General features: G+C 40.5%; 1 protein-coding gene across 2 annotated transcripts in view; it reads right to left on the reverse strand.

The window, feature by feature from the left end:
* Window positions 1-20,235, reverse strand: part of ADIPOR2 (adiponectin receptor 2) — a 138,045-nt gene that overhangs the window by 106,140 nt on the left and 11,670 nt on the right. Inside the window, exons 1-2 of one of the 2 annotated variants that reach the window (XM_041736632.1) lie at window positions 11,774-12,329; window positions 11,558-11,629 (exon numbers count right to left, since the gene is read on the reverse strand). The exons of the other annotated variant lie outside the window; for it this stretch is intronic. The gene's annotated coding sequence lies outside the window, so the exon portion shown is untranslated. Of the gene's footprint in view, window positions 1-11,557; window positions 11,630-11,773; window positions 12,330-20,235 lie in introns of those variants that run through there. 2 annotated transcript variants of the gene reach the window in all.

The following is a 20,235-nucleotide window of genomic DNA, read 5'->3' on the forward strand; positions in this document are numbered from 1 at the left end:
TCCCTCTTGCCCTTTTGGAGTTCAATAGCCCCCTCCCAAACCTGGCTGCAGCCAAGCATTGATCTTCTTTCTGTCATGGCACATTAGTTTGGCTCTTCTAGAATCCAAATCAACGGAATTGTGCAATATGTACTCCTTTGTATCTGGCTTCTCTCTTTCAGCATAATGTTTTTGAGTTCATTCATGTTATTTATACATATCAGTAATTCATTCCTTTCTATTGCTAAGTAGTATGCATATACCACAGTTTCATCTATTCACCCATTGATGAATTTATGTATAATCTCCAGTTCTTGACTGCTATGAATAAAGCTGCTATGAACATTCATGAATAAATCTTTGAGAAGACATATATTTTCATTTCTTTTAGGTAAATACCTAAGAGTGAAATAGTTGGGTTATATGATAAGTTTATGTTTAAACTTATGTTTATGAGAAATTGCCAAATTGTTTCTCAATGTAATTTTATCATTTTACACTCTTACCAGCAATGTATGAGATTCCCAATTGCTCCACATCCTTCCCAACACTTGGTTTGGTCAGATACTTTTATTTTAGCTGTTCTAGTGACTATGTTAGCATTATCTTATTGTAACTTGTCTTTCTCTGATGACAAATGATGTTGCAACTTTTTCATGTGCTTATTGGCCATTCTTATATTTTCTTCTGTAATAAGTCTATTCCAATTTTTTGCCTTTTTAAAACTTGAGTTGTTTCCCTTCTTTTTATTGAGTTGTAAGAGTTCTTTATATATTCTTGTATGGAAGTCCTTTGCCAAAATAAAAAGCAAGCAGAAAATATTTTTTAAGAACTTCAGGGTTACAGGGGTGTCTGGGTGGCTCAGTTGGTTAAGTGTCTGACACTTGATTTTAGCACAGGTCATGATCTCATTGATCATGAGATTTAGCCCCAAGTCAGTCTCCACACTGCGTGAGGAGTCTGCTTGAGATTCTCACCCTTTGCCCCTCCTTCTCATATGCACTTGTACACTCTCTCTCTAAAACAAATAAGTAAATTGGGCTTCCTGAGGGAGCCTGCTTCTCCCTCTGCATGTGTCTCTGTCTCTCTCTCTCTCTCTCTGTGTGTGTCTTTCATGAATAAATAAATACAATCTTTTTTTAAAAAAAAGAGTAATAAAACTCCAGAAATACTAGAGGAAAAAACAGAGAACAGAGATGAAAATCAATAAGGAGAAAAATAGTTTCATAAGGAATTTGGAAGCACCTGTTAGTAAAAATTTGTCGACTTTGAAGTAAGCAAAAATTCAAGACAGCATCTGCTCTGCTTAGTGACTACTTAAGCAATCACCCACACAGAGAAAACTGTGAGCCAAAAAGAAAAAAAAAATTAAAAAGAGCATTTGTTGTGCTAAACTTTGATATCCATAACATAAAAAAGTTTATTAACCCTGAAATATCTTGATGATATTTAGTTAGACTCAGAACTTTTTTTTAGAAATTTTATTTTCTTTAAAGGTTTTATTTTATTTATTCGTGAGAGACACAGAAAGAGAGGCATAGACACAGGCAGAGGGAGAAGCAGGCTTGCTCTATTCAGGGACCCTGGATGTGGAACTTGATCCCAGGACTCTAGGATCACGCCCTGAGCTGAAGGCAGGTGCTCAACTGCTGAGCCACCCAAGTGTCTCTAGACTCAGAACTTAAAACCAAGTGTTTAGGGTAATTTGATAAGAATTCTTTCATGGGGACACCTGGGTGGCTCAGCAGTTGAGCATCTGCCTTTGACTCAGGGCATGATCCTAGAGTCCCGGGATCAAGTTCCACATCAGGCTCCCTGCATGGAGCCTGCTTCTCCCTCTGCCTGTGTCCTGCCTCTTTCTCTTTCTGTCTCTCGTGAATAAATAAGTAAAATCTTAAAAAAAAAAAAAAAAAAAAAAAGGAAAGAAAGAATTCTTTCATGAAGTTACCCAGGATGAACCCCTGAGTCCTTGGGGTTACAATTTTGTGAAGAGACAACTGGTAGAAATAAGTTCCAAGAACTGACAGACATTCACTGGGGAGGAGATGGACTGATCTGGGATCAAATTCCAAAGTATTCGACCAAAGAGTCACTGAGGATGGGGCTATAGGATCGGGATTATTCTCGTAGCATTGTTTCTCTGATGTTTTTCCTTTTCTGTTTTTTTTTTTTTTTTTTTTTTTTTTTAGAAGTAAAAATAAACTTGGCTCTGGCAAACAACATAATCCCTACAGAAAAACTGCCTAGATCACTGAAAGTCTCCCCTCTCCTCTCAAATTTTCTTTGTTTAATCGTTTCATATGCCTTGGGTGTCATCAGCAAAGTTTAGCCATGCCTCGCATACTAGTGACAGGCTGCAAACAAATGTAGAAGAGGAAAGGGAAGAAGGAGTGCAAAGAGGGAAAGAAAGTGGAAAGAAAAGCTGAAGGTGGCACAGGGCAGCTGCCTCAGGTAGCTATCAAGGCAAGCAAGCCATACACTTTTAAAAGACAGAATTGAAAAAAATAAATAAATAAAAGATAGAATTGCTTTTTCTTCCCAAGCCAATGAAAGTGAAAGGTTATCAACTTTTTATGTGTACAAAATTAACATCAGAGAGCTTGTTGAGAATGATGATTCACACACGCTATCTCCAGAGATTCGAATTCATTAACTCGCCGGTAAGCCCCAGATATCGGATTTACCAGTAAGACTCCAGAGCTTCTGACACCATCGGCTCCACACAGGCTTGGTTGGGCTCATGGGTGTATGCCAGTGCCAAGGCACAGGGCTCTGTGCTCTAAAGGACTCTTCACTTACGTGTGTGTGTGTGTGTGTGTTTTATTTTATTTATTCATTCACGAGAGACACAGACAGAGGGAGAGGCAGAGACACAGGCAGAGGGAGAGGCAGGCCCCATGCAGGGAGCCGGATGCGGGACTCGATTCCGGACCCCGGGACCACGCCCTGGGCCGAAGGCAGACGCTCAGCCCCTGAGCCACCCGGGCGTCCCTTCACTTACGGTTAACGCTCCTGCAGCTCTTGAAATTCTTACCTTTGAACAAGAGATACCACAAGCCCCACCATGTTCATTATACCCTGAGTCTTGGAGACATAGCAGGTCTTGTCCCCACGGACCACACTTTGAAAGACAATGCAGGGGATCCCTGGGGGGCTCAGCGGTTTGGCGCCTGCTTTTGGCCCAGGGCGGGATCCTGGAGTCCCGGGATCGAGTCCCGCATCAGGCTTCCGGCGTGGAGCCTGCTTCTCCCGCCTCCTGTGTCTCTGCCTCTCTCTCTCTCTCTCTCTCTCTCTCAAATAAATAAATAAATAAATAAATAAATAAATCTTTAAAAAAAAAGAAAAGAAAGAAGAAAGAAAGAGAAAGAAAGAAGAAGAAAGAAAGAAAGAAAGAAAGAAAGAAAGAAAGAAAGAAAGAAAGAGAAAGGCAATGCAACAGGGGTTAGATCTTAGATGCCAAACTTTCACTACCAAAAATATTCAGGCAATTATCTCTAGGTCTGCCAGATTTTTTTTTAATTTTTTTTTATTTATGATAACCACAGAGAGAGAGGCAGAGACACAGGCAGAGGGAGAAGCAGGCTCCATACACCGGGAGCCCGATGTGGGATTCGATACCAGGCCTCCAGGATCACGCCCTGGGCCAAAGGCAGGTGCTAAACCGCTGCGCCACCCAGGGATCCTGGTCCCTCAGATTTTAAGTCTGACAGGTAACCAGCATCTGAATAAAATCACTTTACACAATTTCTACTTGGCACTCCTGGATCCAGGGTTCCCAAGTGGATTTGTTTTCAGAGGGAGCGCCCACAGAGACAAGTAGCCCGGAAGCAAATTTCTGGGGCAGTTGTCACAGGAATTGGAAATTTTTTTGTACAAGGAAGGGAGGGGAAAAAAAAAAGAGAGAGAGACCTCCAAAATGTTTGTCAGATTGTGCCAGTATTTTGTGGGAGAACTGTAACCGAAAAGCTTTAGGACAGCTAATCAAAAGATCCCATTAAAAAAAATTTTTTTTTCCCCATTTCTCCATGCATTATTATTGGTAAAGCATCAAAAATGCATATTCAATGGAGTAGAAAAACAGAAGCACAGCAGTGAGTCAGTTCCAACCCAGGATGAAAAAGAAAATCAGTGTATATGTTAGTTAAATCTAAAAGGCAAACTGCTTTTGCTCCTGTAACGTAACTTGAATATACTCATCTCAGCGGTCGAATCATTACCCTGGCTTAAAAGTCTGGCTATCTTTAAAGTAGAACAAGAAGAGAAAAGCTGTATTAGCTTTACCGAGGATGGTCAGCAGGTTATACAACATTTCTTATGGTTACTCATTTTCATTCACTCTTAAGTGGCTTCAGGAAGGTATAAGTCATCATGATTTCACCATCATTATTACCAATGCCATATCTATGTAATAATTATAATAACAATAGCTAATATATAGAATATATACTATGTGCTAAGCATTTTCTGAGTTATTTACACATGGTTGTTAACTCATGGCATAGTACTATCATTATCTCCATTTTACAGATGAGGAAACTGATGCACAGAGAGGTTAAGTGACTTGCTTATGGTCACACAGCTACATAGCAGAGCTAAGATTCAAACACAAGGACTGTGACTACATTACCCAAGCACTTAACCACTAGACAATGTAGCAAAGGGAGCTTAATGAAGCAAGGCAGAATTGCTTTTAACATTTTTTGGGGTTATGAACTCTTTTGAGAAGTTATATCCTTCAGAAAAATAAATTTATACTCCACACATTTACAAACCACTAGAGGACTGCCTATGTTCCTCCAAGACCACACATTTACCTCTATGACTCAATCTCAGGCTAAAAATGCCTACTCTAGACACTCATTACTTAAAATTATAAAATAGCTGTCACTAGCAAAGACAAAAATATTTTTAAAATCTAATGGCTGTGAAGTATAGACTCAGAGCAATAATAAAACTGTAAGCCTCATGCTTGTGCCATGTCATCAAATTGAAGAACTGGTTATTTTTAAATAACAAACTTTAAAGCTTTTCATCAACTGCCAAATTATTTCAAGATGAAAAAACAAATCACTGTAATTTCCAGCATTTTATGTTATGCTTACCTGTACTTAGTGCTCAATAAATGCTAATAGAAGGAAAGGGAGAAAAGGAATATAAAGGTATCTTAATATTCTTTGGTAGTATAGTAATGTGTTTCCAAAATATCATGCAACTTCTGTTTTTTAAGATTTTTTTTAAAATTTTTTACCTTTTAAGTAATCTCTACATCCAGTATGGGGCTGGAACTCACAACCCAGACATCAAGAGTCACATGCTGAACCAAGTGAGCCAGCCAGGTGCCCCTCAATTTCTTTTTAATAGCATCCACCCATTCAATCATTTATTTAACAAGATTCATTGAATATTTATTGGTAATAAAAACCAAGTGAGGCCATCAAAAGTATGAATTTAAAAAACACTATGGAACAGACACACCAAAAATTGAGATAAGTTGTCACACCATGAACAAAACTAGCAATTAGAAAAACACATAAAGGAACATATAAAGGTTTAAAGCAAATTCCAGATAGATAGATGTTGCAAATTTGGTGAGGGAGCATCAATATCTGCCTTTACTTTCCAGGTTCTTTCTTTCCTCTGTCCATACCCACACCTTGACAACTCATTCTCAAAATTAAGTTATTTGAGTTCTTTTCCAATAAACTTCTTAGCTTCATAGTTCTATTGCTTTTGTCAGTTCACTCATTCATTAGCTACTAAATGTGGCATTTCTCAATAGCTAGTATTCATTTAAATTTAGCCAACTAAGAAACAAGTTAGAAAACAACACACAACAATCTGGGAAAGGGAGACTCCCACTCAAGACATGGAAGAAAATAACCTCAGAACCTATTTCTCAGAGAAATAAGAGAACAAGCACAAACCAAGATAGTTTGGGTTTCCATCATGCCAACTGGACATATGACCTAGTAAAAACAAGTGATCAAATTGGCTTGTTATGAAATTTGGTAGAATGTCCAGATCAATGATTTCAGAAAATCTTGTTAACACTAGAAGCAAACAATGGGAGACCACTTAAAACTCTTACTGCTGATGCTAAGAACAGTTGTTCAGGGGCACCTGGCTGGCTCAGTGGTTGAGCATCTGCCTTTGGCTCAGGTCATGATCCCAGGGTCCTGGGATTGAGTCCTGCATTTGAGGTCCCCACTGGGATCCTGCTTCTCCCTCTGCCTATGTCTCTGCCTCTCTCATGAATAAATAAAATCTTAAAAAAAAACTTGTTCATACTCTGTGGAGCTATGGATCATTCTTTTACTCTAATTTCTCTGTTTTAAAACCACTTTTCAAACTATAGCGATGCATGCTTTTCAAGCCTGGGTTCAATCACAGGAAAGTTCTAACTAGTGCCACAGGCTAATGAGCAGACATTTTATAAATAGCATGTCTAAAAGTTCTTCCATTGGGAAGCAACTTAGCTCTATAGAATGATGTCATATGTCTATATCAGCATCTTTCCTCAGCCCCAATTTGGTTAATAACTACAATTATGGATTGGTTATTTCAACAGCTCTGAGACTTTGTCAAACCTTACTCCTATTATGTGTTTTCATACCTTTTTCTTAGGCTACTACAATAAGTTCCTAATTAGTCTCACTGCCATCAATCTCACCACCCTCTAAATAATTCTATATACTGCTGCAAACACCAATCTTCAAACTGAATGAAGTTCAAGGAGTGCCTAGGTGGCTTAGCTGGTTAAGCATCCAACTTTTTTTTTTTAACATTTTATTCATTTATGAAAGACAAAGAGAGAGAGAGAAGCAGGCTCCACACAGGGAGCCCGATGTGGGACTCGATCCCAGGACTCCAGGATCACACACCCTGGGCCCAAGGCAGGTGCTAAACCACTGAGCCACCCAGGGATCCCCAAGCATCCAACTTTTGATTTCAGCTCAGGTCATGATCTCAGGGTTGTGGGATTGAGCCGTATGTTGAGCTTTGTGCTTAGCACAGAGTCTGCTTTTCCCTCTCCCTCTGCTCCCCCACCCCCAGCTCTCTATCAAATAAATAAATAAATAAATAAATAAATAAATAAATAAATTCCTTAAAAATACAAAGAACTAATTTTGAAACCTTCGCAGACTTTCAAAGTCCAAATTCCCTCAGGTGGAAAGCCAAGGCCCTCTACAGTCCATTAATTTACTATTCCAGAAATTTGCTCACATCATCCCATGTACCATGTACTGCAATACAGCCAAACCAACTATTTTCCTTTCCCAGAATATGTCGTCCAATCTCTGCCTCTCTGTCACTCATTCCCTTGGAAAACCTACTAACCTTCCTACCAACCTATTAATAAGTACTTTTAATTTTGCAACTAAAAATGGGTATTCTTTGTGAAGTTTTACCCTGCATATAAAAGCTAATTAATATATTTTATGGTATGTGCTTTACCATAATTTAAAAATTGTTTAAATTAAAACCACACACAATTTAATAATCAAGTTTGGCAACTTGGCAGACCAGATAACCTGAAAATTCTCCTGTGATAAACACCTAGAACTGATTAATAAATTCAAAAGCTTTCTTTTAAATGCCAAGCTGAATACTCAAGAAAGAAAGTTAAATTCTCAGGTTTCAGAAACACAAAGGGAATGAAAACCACTGTAGGGAATGTGAATTAAAACTTCATTTGCCCCTGAAGATAGGGAGGAGAAAGAAAAAAGCCTTCCCTGAGGAATTAATAACCTTGCAATAACCATGTAGCCTAGGATTTAAATGCAGAACAATATTATTGAAGCTAAAAAATAAGTATCTTAAAATTATAAGCTATCTAAAAGGAAAAAATGTAAGAAAGAGCAAAAAACAAATGAAACAAGAACAAGTAGGGCAGTCTGGGTGACTCAGCGGTTTAGCACCACCTTCAGCCCAGGGTGTGATCCTGGAGACCCAGGATCAAGTCCCACATCCCCTACACAGAGCCTGCTTCTCCCTCTGCCTGTGTCTCTGCCTCTCTCTGTGTCTCTGTGTGTCTCTCATGAATAAATAAATATTTTTTTAAAAAAAGAAACAAGAGCAAGTAGAAATGCAAAACAAATTTCTAAAAACTAAAAATAAAAATTTAGTGAATAAATTGAACAGTAGATTAGCTATCACTAAAGAGAAAATCAAGAGATGGATTGTATTTACCTGGAAGACATCACAGAATGAGAGAGAAAAAATAGAGATTTAGAGAAAAGAGGGTAATATGTCCACTATAACTCTAATAATAGAGAAAACGGAAAGGGGAAGATGGTGATAGTGTAGGAGAATCCTAGGCTCACCTCGTCCCATGAACACCATATAATTACCAAATCATCTTAAGTACTCTAGAAATTGATCTGAAGACAGGCAGAACAAACTCCACGACTAAAGGTAGTGAATAGATGGAATATTACTCATCAAAAAGAATGAAATCTTGCCATTTGCAACAATGTTGATAGAATTAGAGGGCACTATGCTAAGTGAAATAAGTCAGTAAAGAAAGACAAATACCATATGATTTCACTCATATGGGGAATTTAAGAACAAAAACAGATGAACATAAGAGAAGGGAAGGAAAAATAAAATAAGATGAAAATAGAGCAGGAAGCAACCATAAGAGATGCTGAACTCTAAGAAACAAACTGAGAGTTGCTGGAGGGGAAGTAGGTGAGGAGATAGGGTAACTGGGTGATGAGCATTAAAGGAGGCACTTAATATAATGAGCACTGGGTGTTCTATGCAATTGATGCATCACTGAATTCTACCCTGGTAACTAATAATACAGTATATGTTAACTAAATTGAAATTAAATAAAGAATTTTTAAAAATAAAAGTAGTAAAGAAGTCACATTGAAGAAGGTAGGAAGTGCAGAAGCATGGTTTGGGAGAGAAACAGATTATGGTCGCTGCAGTGGGGAGAGTTAGGTCTCAGAAAAGGATGAGAAACAAACCAGCACACAGGGGAGCACATGGGAAAACGAATCCCCACAGCAATTGGCTTGTAAAGTGAGAAGGTCCATATTTTGTGAGTTCTTAAACCAGTGGGGCTTAAAGCCTGGAGTTTTAAAGGTCATTATGCTTGGCTTTAGGAGAGCTCAGAGGCCACTGGGACTGCTCTTGAAGAGAAGGCAAGCAAACAATCCATGGACATATGGCATGGAAAGTGTGATCTGAAGAATGCCTGGGGCACACAGTAGTGAGGTTAGTTGCGTTAGTTGCTCATCTTGGAGCATGTCCCAGAGAAGCAGCATAGATGGAGAGACCCCTTTGGAAACAAAGGAGTTAGCTTGCACCATTTCCCTCCCTCACCACTCAGCATAAGCACAGAGCCACCTGTGGAACCAGCATAGCACCCACACTCACTACCTAACTTACTCACATCAAACCCCACCCCCACACACTTCAGAATAACCACCCTTCTCAGTCACACAGTCCCAACACAGTGGCCCCTCCCCCAACCCAGCCCAAAGTCATCCCAACACCATGTCTCCTGACCCAAGAGCTTTACAAGGCCTTGGATCTGGTGGTGGTGGTGATGAGTCTCATTTCTAAAGCAGGCCAGAGCACACATAGTTAAAAGTTACTTTATTCAGGCCAGGGACCAAACACTGCCCACAACAGGCAAAGAGAACCTCTGCAGACAATTGGCCTGAAAATTGAAGTAGCTAGGACAAAATAACAGAGCACATGACGCACACATTGGAGACACTCCTAAAAGCTCCAGGCCCTGGGGAACAGAGGACACTACACTGTAGGGCACAACAGGACCTCTTCTTCATAAAGCCATTACCCTCAAGAACAAGAGACATAGCTGACTTTCCTAACACAGGAGACAGGCTCAAAGACTTAGATAAAATGAGAAGACAGAGGAGTTTGTTCCAAATGAAATAACAGGACAAGGCCATGGCCAGAAATCTAAGCAAAAAACACATAAGTAACATGCCTGATGGAGAATTATTTTTTTAAGATTTTATTTATTTATTCATGAGGGACACAGAGAGAGAGGCAGAGGGAGAAGCATAGACAGATGGAAAAGCAGGCTCCTTGTGGGGAACCTGATGCAGGACTCAATCCCCAGACCCAGGATCACGACCTGAGCTGAAGGCAATGCTCAACCACTGAGCCATCCAGGCATCCCTGTCTGATGGATAATTTAAAGGAATGATCATAATGATGATCTCACTGAACTTGAGAAAAGATGGAGGACATGTGTGAGATGTTTAACACAGAAAAAAGGACTAATACACCAGAGATAAAGGACTCAAATGAAGGGAAACATGCTTGATAGAAAGAACATCAGGTGGGAAGAAACAGAGGAACAAATGAATAACATAGGAGACATAGTAACATAAAGTAATCAAGTGGACACAAGAGAAAAAAAGGAATTACGCAAAATGAGATTTTACTTACATAATAACATTTGTATTATAGGAGTCCCAGAAGAAGAAGAGAGAGAAAAGCAGGCAGAGAATTTATTTGAAGAAAAATAGCTATAAACTTTCCTAATCTGGGGAAAGAAACAGATATCCAGACCCAACGGTCACAGAGAACCCCCAACAAAATCAACCAAATCAGATCCACACCAACACATGTTGTAATTAAAATGGCAAAATAGAGTGATTAAAAATATATATATATTAGGGCAGCCCGGGTGGCTCAGCGGTTTAGCGCCTCCTTCAGCCCAGGGTGTGTTCCTGGAAACCCGGGATCGAGTCCCACGTCAAGCTCCTTCATAGAGCCTGCTTCTCCCTCTGCCTGTGTCTCTGCCTCTCTCTCTCTCTCTCTCTCTCTCTGTGTGTGTGTGTGTGTGTGTCTCCCATGAATAAATAAATAAAATCTTTAAAACATTAAAAAATAAATAAAATAAAAAATATATATTAAAAGCTACAAGACAAGACAGTTACATACAAACAAAACCTCATAAGGCTATCAGCAGATTTTTCAGCAGAAATTTTCCCAGCCAGAAAGGACTGGCATGATATATTCAAAGTGCGGAAAGGGAAAAGCTGAAGCCAAGAATACTCTATCCAGTAAGGCTATCATTCAGAATAGAAGGAGAGGGATCCCTGGGTGGCGCAGCGGTTTGGCGCCTGCCTTCGCCCCCAGGGCGCGATCCTGGAGACCCGGGATCGAATCCCACGTCGGGCTCCCGGTGCATGGAGCCTGCTTCTCCCTCTGCCTATCTCTCTGCCTCTCTCTCTCTCTCACTGTGTGCCTATCATAAATAAAAATAATAATAAAAATAATAAAATAAAAAAAAATAGAATCAGAAGTCTCTCAATAACTGGGACATATCAAGAATAAATCAGGTTGCTTAGACAATCATTAAAGTTTGGGGAAACAACCAAGGGCTAAACAAAGTCAAATGATAAGCTTTCTTTCCTACAAAAGGCCATTCCTTCAAGACTGAAGGATATAAGCTGTTTCTCACCTAATGCATAGAAACAAACAGAGAGTCAAGCAAAATAAGAAGATAGGGGTATGTTCCAAACAAAAGAACAAGATAAAACCCCAGGGGGGAAAGTCTTTAATGAAATAAAGTTAAGTAACTTACCTGCTAAAATGTTCAGGGTAATGGTCATAAAGATGTTCACTGAACTTGGAGAATGGAGGAACACAGTGAGAACTTTAACAAAGAGAGAGAAAATATAAGAAAGTACCAAACAGAAGTTAAAGAACTAAAAAACACAATAACTGAACTGAGAAACTACACTAGAGGGGTTCAGCAGCAGACCTGATGAAGCAGAAGAAAGAGGGAAGTGGAACTCACCCAATCAGAGCAGCAAAAAGAAAAAAGAATTTTAAAAAGTGAGACAACACCACACAGAATAACATCTGCATTAGAGGCGTCCCAAAAGGAGAAGAGAAAGGAGAAAGGAGCAGAAAATTTATTTGAAAAAATAATGGCTGAAAACTACCCTAACCTGGGGAAGGAAAAAGACATCGAGATTCAGAAAATCCAAAGAATTTCAAAAAAGATAAACCCAGGGAAACCCACACCAGGACACATTATAATTAAAATGTCAATAGTTAAAGAAGAGGAGAAAAATCTTTAAAGCAGCAAGAGAAAAATAAATCATTATGTAAAGGAGAAAGGTTTCAGGCCAGGAGTGTTATGATGTATTCAAGTGCTGAAAGGGAAAAACATCCAATCTGGAGCACTGTATTTGGCAAGGTTATCATTCAGAATTAAAGGAGAGATAAAGAGCTTTCCAGAGAAACAAAAGCTAAAGGATTAGTTCATTACCACTAAATTGGCCCTACAAGAAATGTTAAAGGAATTTCTTTAAGCAGGGTTAGGGGGTGCAGAGGGAAGGGGGGCGGGCACAAATTAGTAAGAAGAAAACATGTAAGAGTAAAAATCCCAATGGTAAATATATAGTAAAGGTAGTGGGTTAATCATTTATAAAACTATTATGAAGTTTAAAAGGCAAATGTAGCAAAAATAACTGTAACCACAGTAATTAGATAAGGGATATACAAAATAGGGATGCCTGGGTGACTCAGCAATTAAGTGTCTGCCTTCTGCTCAGGGCATGATCCTGGGGTCCTGGGATGGAGTCCCACATCGGGCTCCCTGCCAGGAGCCTGCTTCTCCCTCTGCCTACGTCCCTGCCTCTCTCTCTCTGTTTCTCATGAGTAAATAAATAAAATCGCCTACGTCCCTGCCTCTCTCTCTCTGTTTCTCATGAGTAAATAAATAAAATCTTAAAAAAAAAAAAAGGGGATATACAAAATAAAAAGATGTGAATTGTGACATCAAAATGCAGTCTATCTTAAGCTGATAACAAGTTTGAATACATTCTAACACTTTATATATATATATATATATATATATATATATATATTTTTTTTTTTATTATTATAGTCACAGAGAGAGAGAGAGAGAGAGAGGCAGAGACACAGGCAGAGGGAGAAGCAGGCTCCATGCACCGGGAGCCCGACGTGGGATTCGATCCAGGGTCTCCGGGATCGCGCCCTGGGCCAAAGGCAGGCGCCAAACCGCTGCGCCACCCAGGGATCCCACATTCTAACACTTTATATTTTTACACCTCCCCGTAACTTTCTGTTTTTGATGTCACATTTTGCATCTAATATCAGAGAAATACAAGGGATCATAAGAAATCACTATGAACAATTATATAACCACAAATTTAACAAACTAGAAAAAAAAATAGATAAATTGATAGAAACATAGTCTTCCAAAACTGATTCATGAAAAAAATAGAAAATTGGAATAAGCCAATTACTGCAAAGGATTTTTTGCAGATGAAAACTAGACATTGTAGTGATCATTTTGTAATGAAATGTCAAATCATGTTGTACACCTGAAAACTAATATGATGTATGTCAACTATACTTCAATTTTTAAAAGCTACAGTAGCATAAATGAATTGCAAAACATAACGTGTTTTGAAATAAACAAGTCACAGTAGAATACATACAATATGATTTTACTTATACAAAATTTTAAAAATATAGGCAAAACTATCTAATTTATTGTTTTCGGTTAGATACGCAGTCAGCTTTATTTATTTTTTTAAATAAATTTATTTTTATTGGTGTTCAATTTACCAACATACAAAATAACACCCAGTGCTCATTCCATCAAGTGGCCACCTCAGTGCCCGTCACCCATTCCCCCCCACCTCCCACCCTCTTCCCCTTCCACCACCCCTAGTTCGTTTCCCAGAGTTAAGAGTCTTTATGTTCTGTCTCCCTTTCTGATATTTCCTACCCATTTCTTCTCCCTTCCCTTCTATTCCCTTTCACTATTATTTATATTCCCCAAATGAATAAGAACATACACTGTTTGTCCTTCTCCGATTGACTTATTTCACTCAGCATAATACCCTCCAGTTCCATCCACGTCGAAGCAAATGGTGGGTATTTGTCGTTTCTAATGGCTGAGTAATATTCCATTGTATACATAGACCACATCCTCTTTATCCATTCATCTTTCGATGGACACCGAGGCTCCTTCCACAGTTTGGCTATTGTGGACATTGCTGCTAGAAACATCGGGGTGCAGGTGTCCTGGCGTTTCATTGCATCTGTATCTTTGGGGTAAATCCCCAACAGTGCAATTGCTGGGTCGTAGGGCAGGTCTATTTTTAACTCTTTGAGGAACCTCCACACAGTTTCCCAGAGTGGCTGCACCAGTTCACATTCCCACCAACAGTGTAAGAGGGTTCCCTTTTCTCCGCATCCTCTCCAACATTTGTGGTTTCCTGCCTTGTTAATTTTCCCCATTCTCACTGGTGTGAGGTGGTATCTCATTGTGGTTTTGATTTGTATTTCCCTGATGGCAAGTGATGCAGAGCATTTTCTCATGTGCATGTTGGCCATGTCCATGTCTTCCTCTGTGAGATTTCTCTTCATGTCTTTTGCCCATTTCATGATTGGATTGTTTGTTGCTTTGGTGTTGAGTTTAATAAGTTCTTTATAGATCTTGGAAACTAGCCCTTTATCTGATAGGTCATTTGCAAATATCTTCTCCCATTCTGTAGGTTGTCTTTTAGTTTTGTTGACTGTATCCTTTGCTGTGCAAAAGCTTCTTACCTTGATGAAGTCCCAATAGTTCTGTTTCTTTTGCCTTCGTGGATGTATCTTGCAAGAAGTTACTGTGGCTGAGTTCAAAAAGGGTGTTGCCTGTGTTCTCATCTAGGATTTTGATGGAATCTTGTCTCACATTTAGATCTTTCATCCATTTTGAATTTACCTTTGTGTCTGGTGCAAGAGAGTGGTCCAGTTTCATTCTTCTGCATGTGGATGTCCAATTTTCCCAGCACCATTTATTGAAGAGACTGTCTTTCTTCCAGTGGATAGTCTTTCCTCCTTTATCGAATATTAGTTGACCATAAAGTTCAGGGTCCACTTCTGGGTTCTCTATTCTGTTCCATTGATCTATGTGTCTGTTTTTGTGCCAGTACCACACTGTCTTGATGCAGTCAGCTTTAAAAGACAAAAGTGGGGCAGCCTGGGTGGCTCAGAGGTTTAGTGCCGCCTTCAGCCCAGGGCCTGATCCTGGACGCAGGATCGAGTCCCACATCGGGCTCCCCACATGGAGCCTGCTTCACCCTATGCCTGTGTCTCTGCCTCTCTCTCTCTCTCTCTCTCTCTCTCCCCCCACCCCTCTCCTCTTTCTGTGTCTTAGGAATAAATGAAATCTTTTAAAAAATTAAAAAGAAAAGAAAAAAGCACAGAAATGATGAGGAAGTTTGATCAAGGAGTGACATACAAGTGCCCCCCCCTTTTTTTTTAAGATTTTATTTATTTATTCATGAGGCACATAGAGAGAGAGGCAGAGACACAGGCAGAGAGAAGCAGGCTCTATGCAAGAAGCCCGATGCAGGACTTGATCCCTGGATTCCAGGATCACGCCCTGAGCCAGGGGCAGACGCTCAACCGCGGAGCCATCCAGGCGTCCCACAAGTGGCTTTTGAGGTATAATAATGTTCTATATCATGGCTTGGGTACATTTTATTGCTATTTTTTTTAACTACTTTTTTTCCAGGATGCCTGGGTGGCTCAGCAGTTGGGCATCTGCCTCCAACTCAGGGCATGATCCCAGGATGCCTGGATCAAGTTCTGCATCAGGCTCCCTGTATGGAGCCTGCTTCTCCCTCTGTGTCTCTGCCTCTCTGTGTGTGTCTCTCATGAATGAATAAATAAAATCTTAAAAAATAAAAAAATTAAATTAAATTAAATTTAAAAAGGATGCCTTGGTGGCTCAGTGGTTGAGCGTCTGCCTTTGGCTCAGGGCATGATCCTGGGGTTAAGGGATTGGTCTGCATCCGGCTTCCTGTATGGAGCCTGCTTCTCCCTCTCCCTGTCTCTGCCTCTCTCTGTGTGTCTTTCATGAATAAGTAAATAAAATATTTAAAAACAAATAAACTACTTTTTTCCCCATTCATTTATAAAATATTGAGAACCTACTCTCAGTCCATCCCTGTGCTGGGTGTTCGAGATACAACAATAAACAAGTTAGACAAGTCCTCATTGAGTAGTTTGATAGGAATTAGATTTATGAATACCAATAACCTTTTTTGTAGAAGTAGAAAACTGATTCTAAAACTAACAGGAAAAAGCAAGGAACATGGAATTGCCAAAACAATCTTGAAAAGAATAGTCAAAGGGCTTACACTTCTCAGCTTCAACTTCAACTTCTCAGCTTCAAAATTTACTTCAAAGTTTGATTAATTACAGTAATCAAAACAATATGATATTGGCATAAGAATAAACATATCAATGGAATAGAATGAATAGTCTAAAAATAAGCCCATATATCTATGGTCAGTTGATTTCCAACTAGGGTGCCAAGATCGCGCATTTGGAGAAAGGATAGTCTTTTCAATAAATGGTGCTGGGGCATATTCAAAATCATAAATTTAGGCCTCTACCTCACACCATATACAAAAATTAACTCAAAATGGCTCAAAGATTAAATGTCAGAACTAAAAGGATGAAGTTCTTAGAAGGAAACATAGGTATTAATCTTCATGATCTCAGATTAGCAACAATGTCTTAGATATGATAACTAAAACATAGCCAACCTAAGAAAGATAGATAAATTAGATTTTATAAAATGACGTTGGGAGAGCCTGGATGGCTCAGTCCATTAAGCATCTGACTCTTGATATTGGCTCAGGTCATGATCTCAGGATTGTGGGGTTTAGCCATGCATCCAGCTCCATGCTCAGCAAGCTGTCTGCTTAAGATTCTCTCCTTTTGGGATGCCTGGGTGGTTCAGCGGTTGAGTGTCTGCTTTCAGCTCAGGGTGTGATCCTGGAGTCCTGGGATCAAGTCCCACATTGGGCTATCTGCATGGAGCCTGCTTCTCCCTGTCTATGTCTCTGCCTTCTCTCTGTGTCTCTCATGAATAAATAAATAAAATCTTAAAAAAAAAAATATATTCTCTCCTTTTCCCTCTGCCCCTCCCCCTGATCATGCTCTCTCTCTCTCTCTCTCTCTCAAATAAATAAATTAATTAAATCTTTTTAAAAAGGAAAGTCTTTTATGTAACAAAAAAGAAAAAAGACAAGTCACAACATGGGAGAAGTATTTAAAATCATATTTTGATAGGAGTCTAGATCTAGAACATATCAAGAACACTTATAACTCAATAAAAAAGAAAACAGCTCATTTAAAAATGGACAGGGGTGCCTGTTTCCCCATTTGGTAGAGCATGAGGCTCTTAATCTCAGCTCCACTTTGGGCAGGGAGCCTACTTAAAAAAGAAAAAGACAAAATATTTGAAGAAACATTTCCCCACAGAACATCTATAGATTGCCAAAAAGCACTTGAAAAGATGCTCAACAACATTAGTCACTAGGGAAATGCAAATCATTTTGCATAAAAATCAAAAACCAGGGGGGAGGGGCAGGATGGCGGCAGAGTAGGGTCTCCAAGTCACCTGTCCTCAACAAATTACCTAGAAAACCATTCAATCATCCTGAAAATCTACGAATTCGGCCTGAGATTTAAAGAGAGACCAGCTGGAACGCTACAGTGAGAAGAGCTCGTGCTTCTATCAAGGTAGGAAGACGGGGGAAAAAGAAATAAAGACACAAAAGGCCTCCAAGGGGGAGGGGCCCCGCGAGGAGCCGGGCTGAGGCCGGGGCGAGTGTCCCCAGGACAGGAGAGCCCCGACCCGGAGGAGCAGGAGCTGCACCGACCTTCCCCGCGGAAAGGGGCTCCCCGGGAATTGGAGCAGGATCCCCAGAAAGGCGGGGACGCCCTCGGGCTCCGGGGACAGTAACAGAGGAACTGCGCCCCGGAGAGTGCGCCGAGCTCCCTAAGGGCTGCAGCGCTCGGCGGGACCCGGAGCAGCCAGAGGGGCTCGGGCGGCGGCTCCGCGGAGGGGGCTGCGGGGCGGGAGCGCGGATCCAACAGCGCAGGCGCCGGAGCACAGGGCGCCGGGACACAGCCCAGGATCCGGCCTCCCCCGGGACAGGCAGAGGCCGGGAGGGCCCAGGACAGCGAGGACGCTCCTGCCTGGAGCTGAGCAGATCAGCGGCCCCGCCCGGGAGCCCCCAGGCCCTGCAGACGGAGAGCCCCGGAGCTACTGCGGGGGCTGGATCCAGGGTCCCAGAGCTGCCCCCGCCACTGTGGCTTCCTCCTGGGGCCTCACGGGGTGAACAACCCCCACCGAGCCCTGCACCAGGCAGGGGCAGAGCAGCTCCCCCAAGTGCTAACACCTGAGAATCAGCACAGCAGGCCCCTCCCCCAGAAGACCAGCGAGACGGACCAGTTCCAAGGGAAGTCAAGGGACTTAAAGTACACAGAATCGGAAGATACTCCCCGTGGTTTTTGTTTTTGGTTTTTTTTGGTTTTGGTTTTGGTTTTTTTGTGTTTTTTTGTTTGTTTGTTTTGTTTTGTGCTTTTTTTTTTCTTTCTTTCTTCTTGATTTCTGATTGCTTACCCCGCCCCACCCCACCCCTTTTTTTTCTTTTATCTCCTTTCTTTCTTTTTCTTCTCTTTTTCCCCGTTTTTTCTTCTTTCTCTTTTTTCTTTTTCTCTTTTCTTTCCTTCTCTCTCTTTTTCTCCTTTTCCCAATACAACTTGTTTTTCGCCACTCTGCACTGAGCAAAATGACTAGAAGGAAAACCTCACCTCAAAAAAAAGAATCAGAAACAGCCCTATCTCCAACAGAGTTACAAAATATAGATTACAATTCAATGTCAGAAAGCCAATTCAGAAGCACTATTTTACAGCTACTGGTGGCTCTAGAAAAAACCATAAAGGACTCAAGAGACTTCATGACTGCAGAATTTAGATCCAATCAGGCAGAAATTAAAAATCAATTAAATGAGATGCAATCCAAGCTAGAAGTCCTAACGACGAGGGTTAACGAGGTGGAAGAACGAGTGAGTGACATAGAAGACAAGTTGATGGCAAAGAGGGAACCTGAGGAAAAAAGAGACAAGCAATTAAAAGACCATGAGGATAGATTAAGGGAAATAAATGACAGCCTGAGGAAGAAAAACCTACGTTTAATTGGGGTTCCTGAGGGCGCCGAAAGGGACAGAGGGCCAGAATATGTATTTGAACAAATCCTAGCTGAAAACGTTCCTAATCTGGGAAGGGAAACAGGCATTCAGATCCAGGAAATAGAGAGATCCCCCCCTAAAATCAACAAAAACCGTTCAACACCTCGACATTTAATAGTGAAGCTTGCAAATTCCAAAGATAAGGAGAAGATCCTTAAAGCAGCAAGAGAAAAAAAGTCCCTGACTTTTATGGGGAGGAATATTAGGGTAACAGCAGACCTCTCCACAGAGACCTGGCAGGCCAGAAAGGGCTGCCAGGATATATTCAGGGTCCTAAATGAAAAGAACATGCAACCAAGAATACTATATCCAGCAAGGCTCTCATTCAAAATGGAAGGAGAGATAAAGAGCTTCCAAGACAGGCAGGAACTGAAAGAATATGTAACCTCCAAACCAGCTCTGCAAGAAATTTTAAGGGGGACTCTTAAAATTCCCCTTTAAGAAGAAGTTCGGTGGAACAATCCACAAAAACAAGGACTGAATAGATATGATGACACTAAACTTATATCTATCAATAGTAACTCTGAACGTGAACGGGCTTAATGACCCCATCAAAAGGCGCAGGGTTTCAGACTGGATAAAAAAGCAGGACCCATCTATTTGCTGTCTACAAGAGACTCATTTTAGACAGAAGGACACCTACAACCTGAGAATAAAAGGTTGGAGAACCATTTACCATTCAAATGGTCCTCAAAAGAAAGCAGGGGTTGCCATCCTTATATCAGATAAATTAAAATTTACCCCAAAGACTATAGTGAGAGATGAAGAGGGACACTATCTCATACTCAAAGGATCTATCCAACAAGAGGACTTAACAATCCTCAATATATATGCCCCGAATGTGGGAGCTGCCAAATATTTAAACCAATTAATAACCAAACTGAAAAAATACTTTGATAATAATACACTTATACTTGGTGACTTCAATCTAGCTCTTTCTACCCTCGATAGGTCTTCTAAGCACAACATATCCAAAGAAACGAGAGCTTTAAATGATACACTGGACCAGATGGATTTCACAGATATCTACAGAACTTTACATCCAAACTCAACTGAATACACATTCTTCTCAAGTGCACATGGAACTTTCTCCAGAATAGACCACATACTGGGTCACAAATCGGGTCTGAACCGATACCAAAAGATCGGGATAGTCCCCTGTATATTCTCAGACCATAAT

The sequence above is a fragment of the Vulpes lagopus genome, chromosome 21 (assembly GCF_018345385.1).
Source record: "Vulpes lagopus strain Blue_001 chromosome 21, ASM1834538v1, whole genome shotgun sequence".
NCBI classification, from domain to species: Eukaryota; Metazoa; Chordata; class Mammalia; order Carnivora; family Canidae; genus Vulpes; species Vulpes lagopus.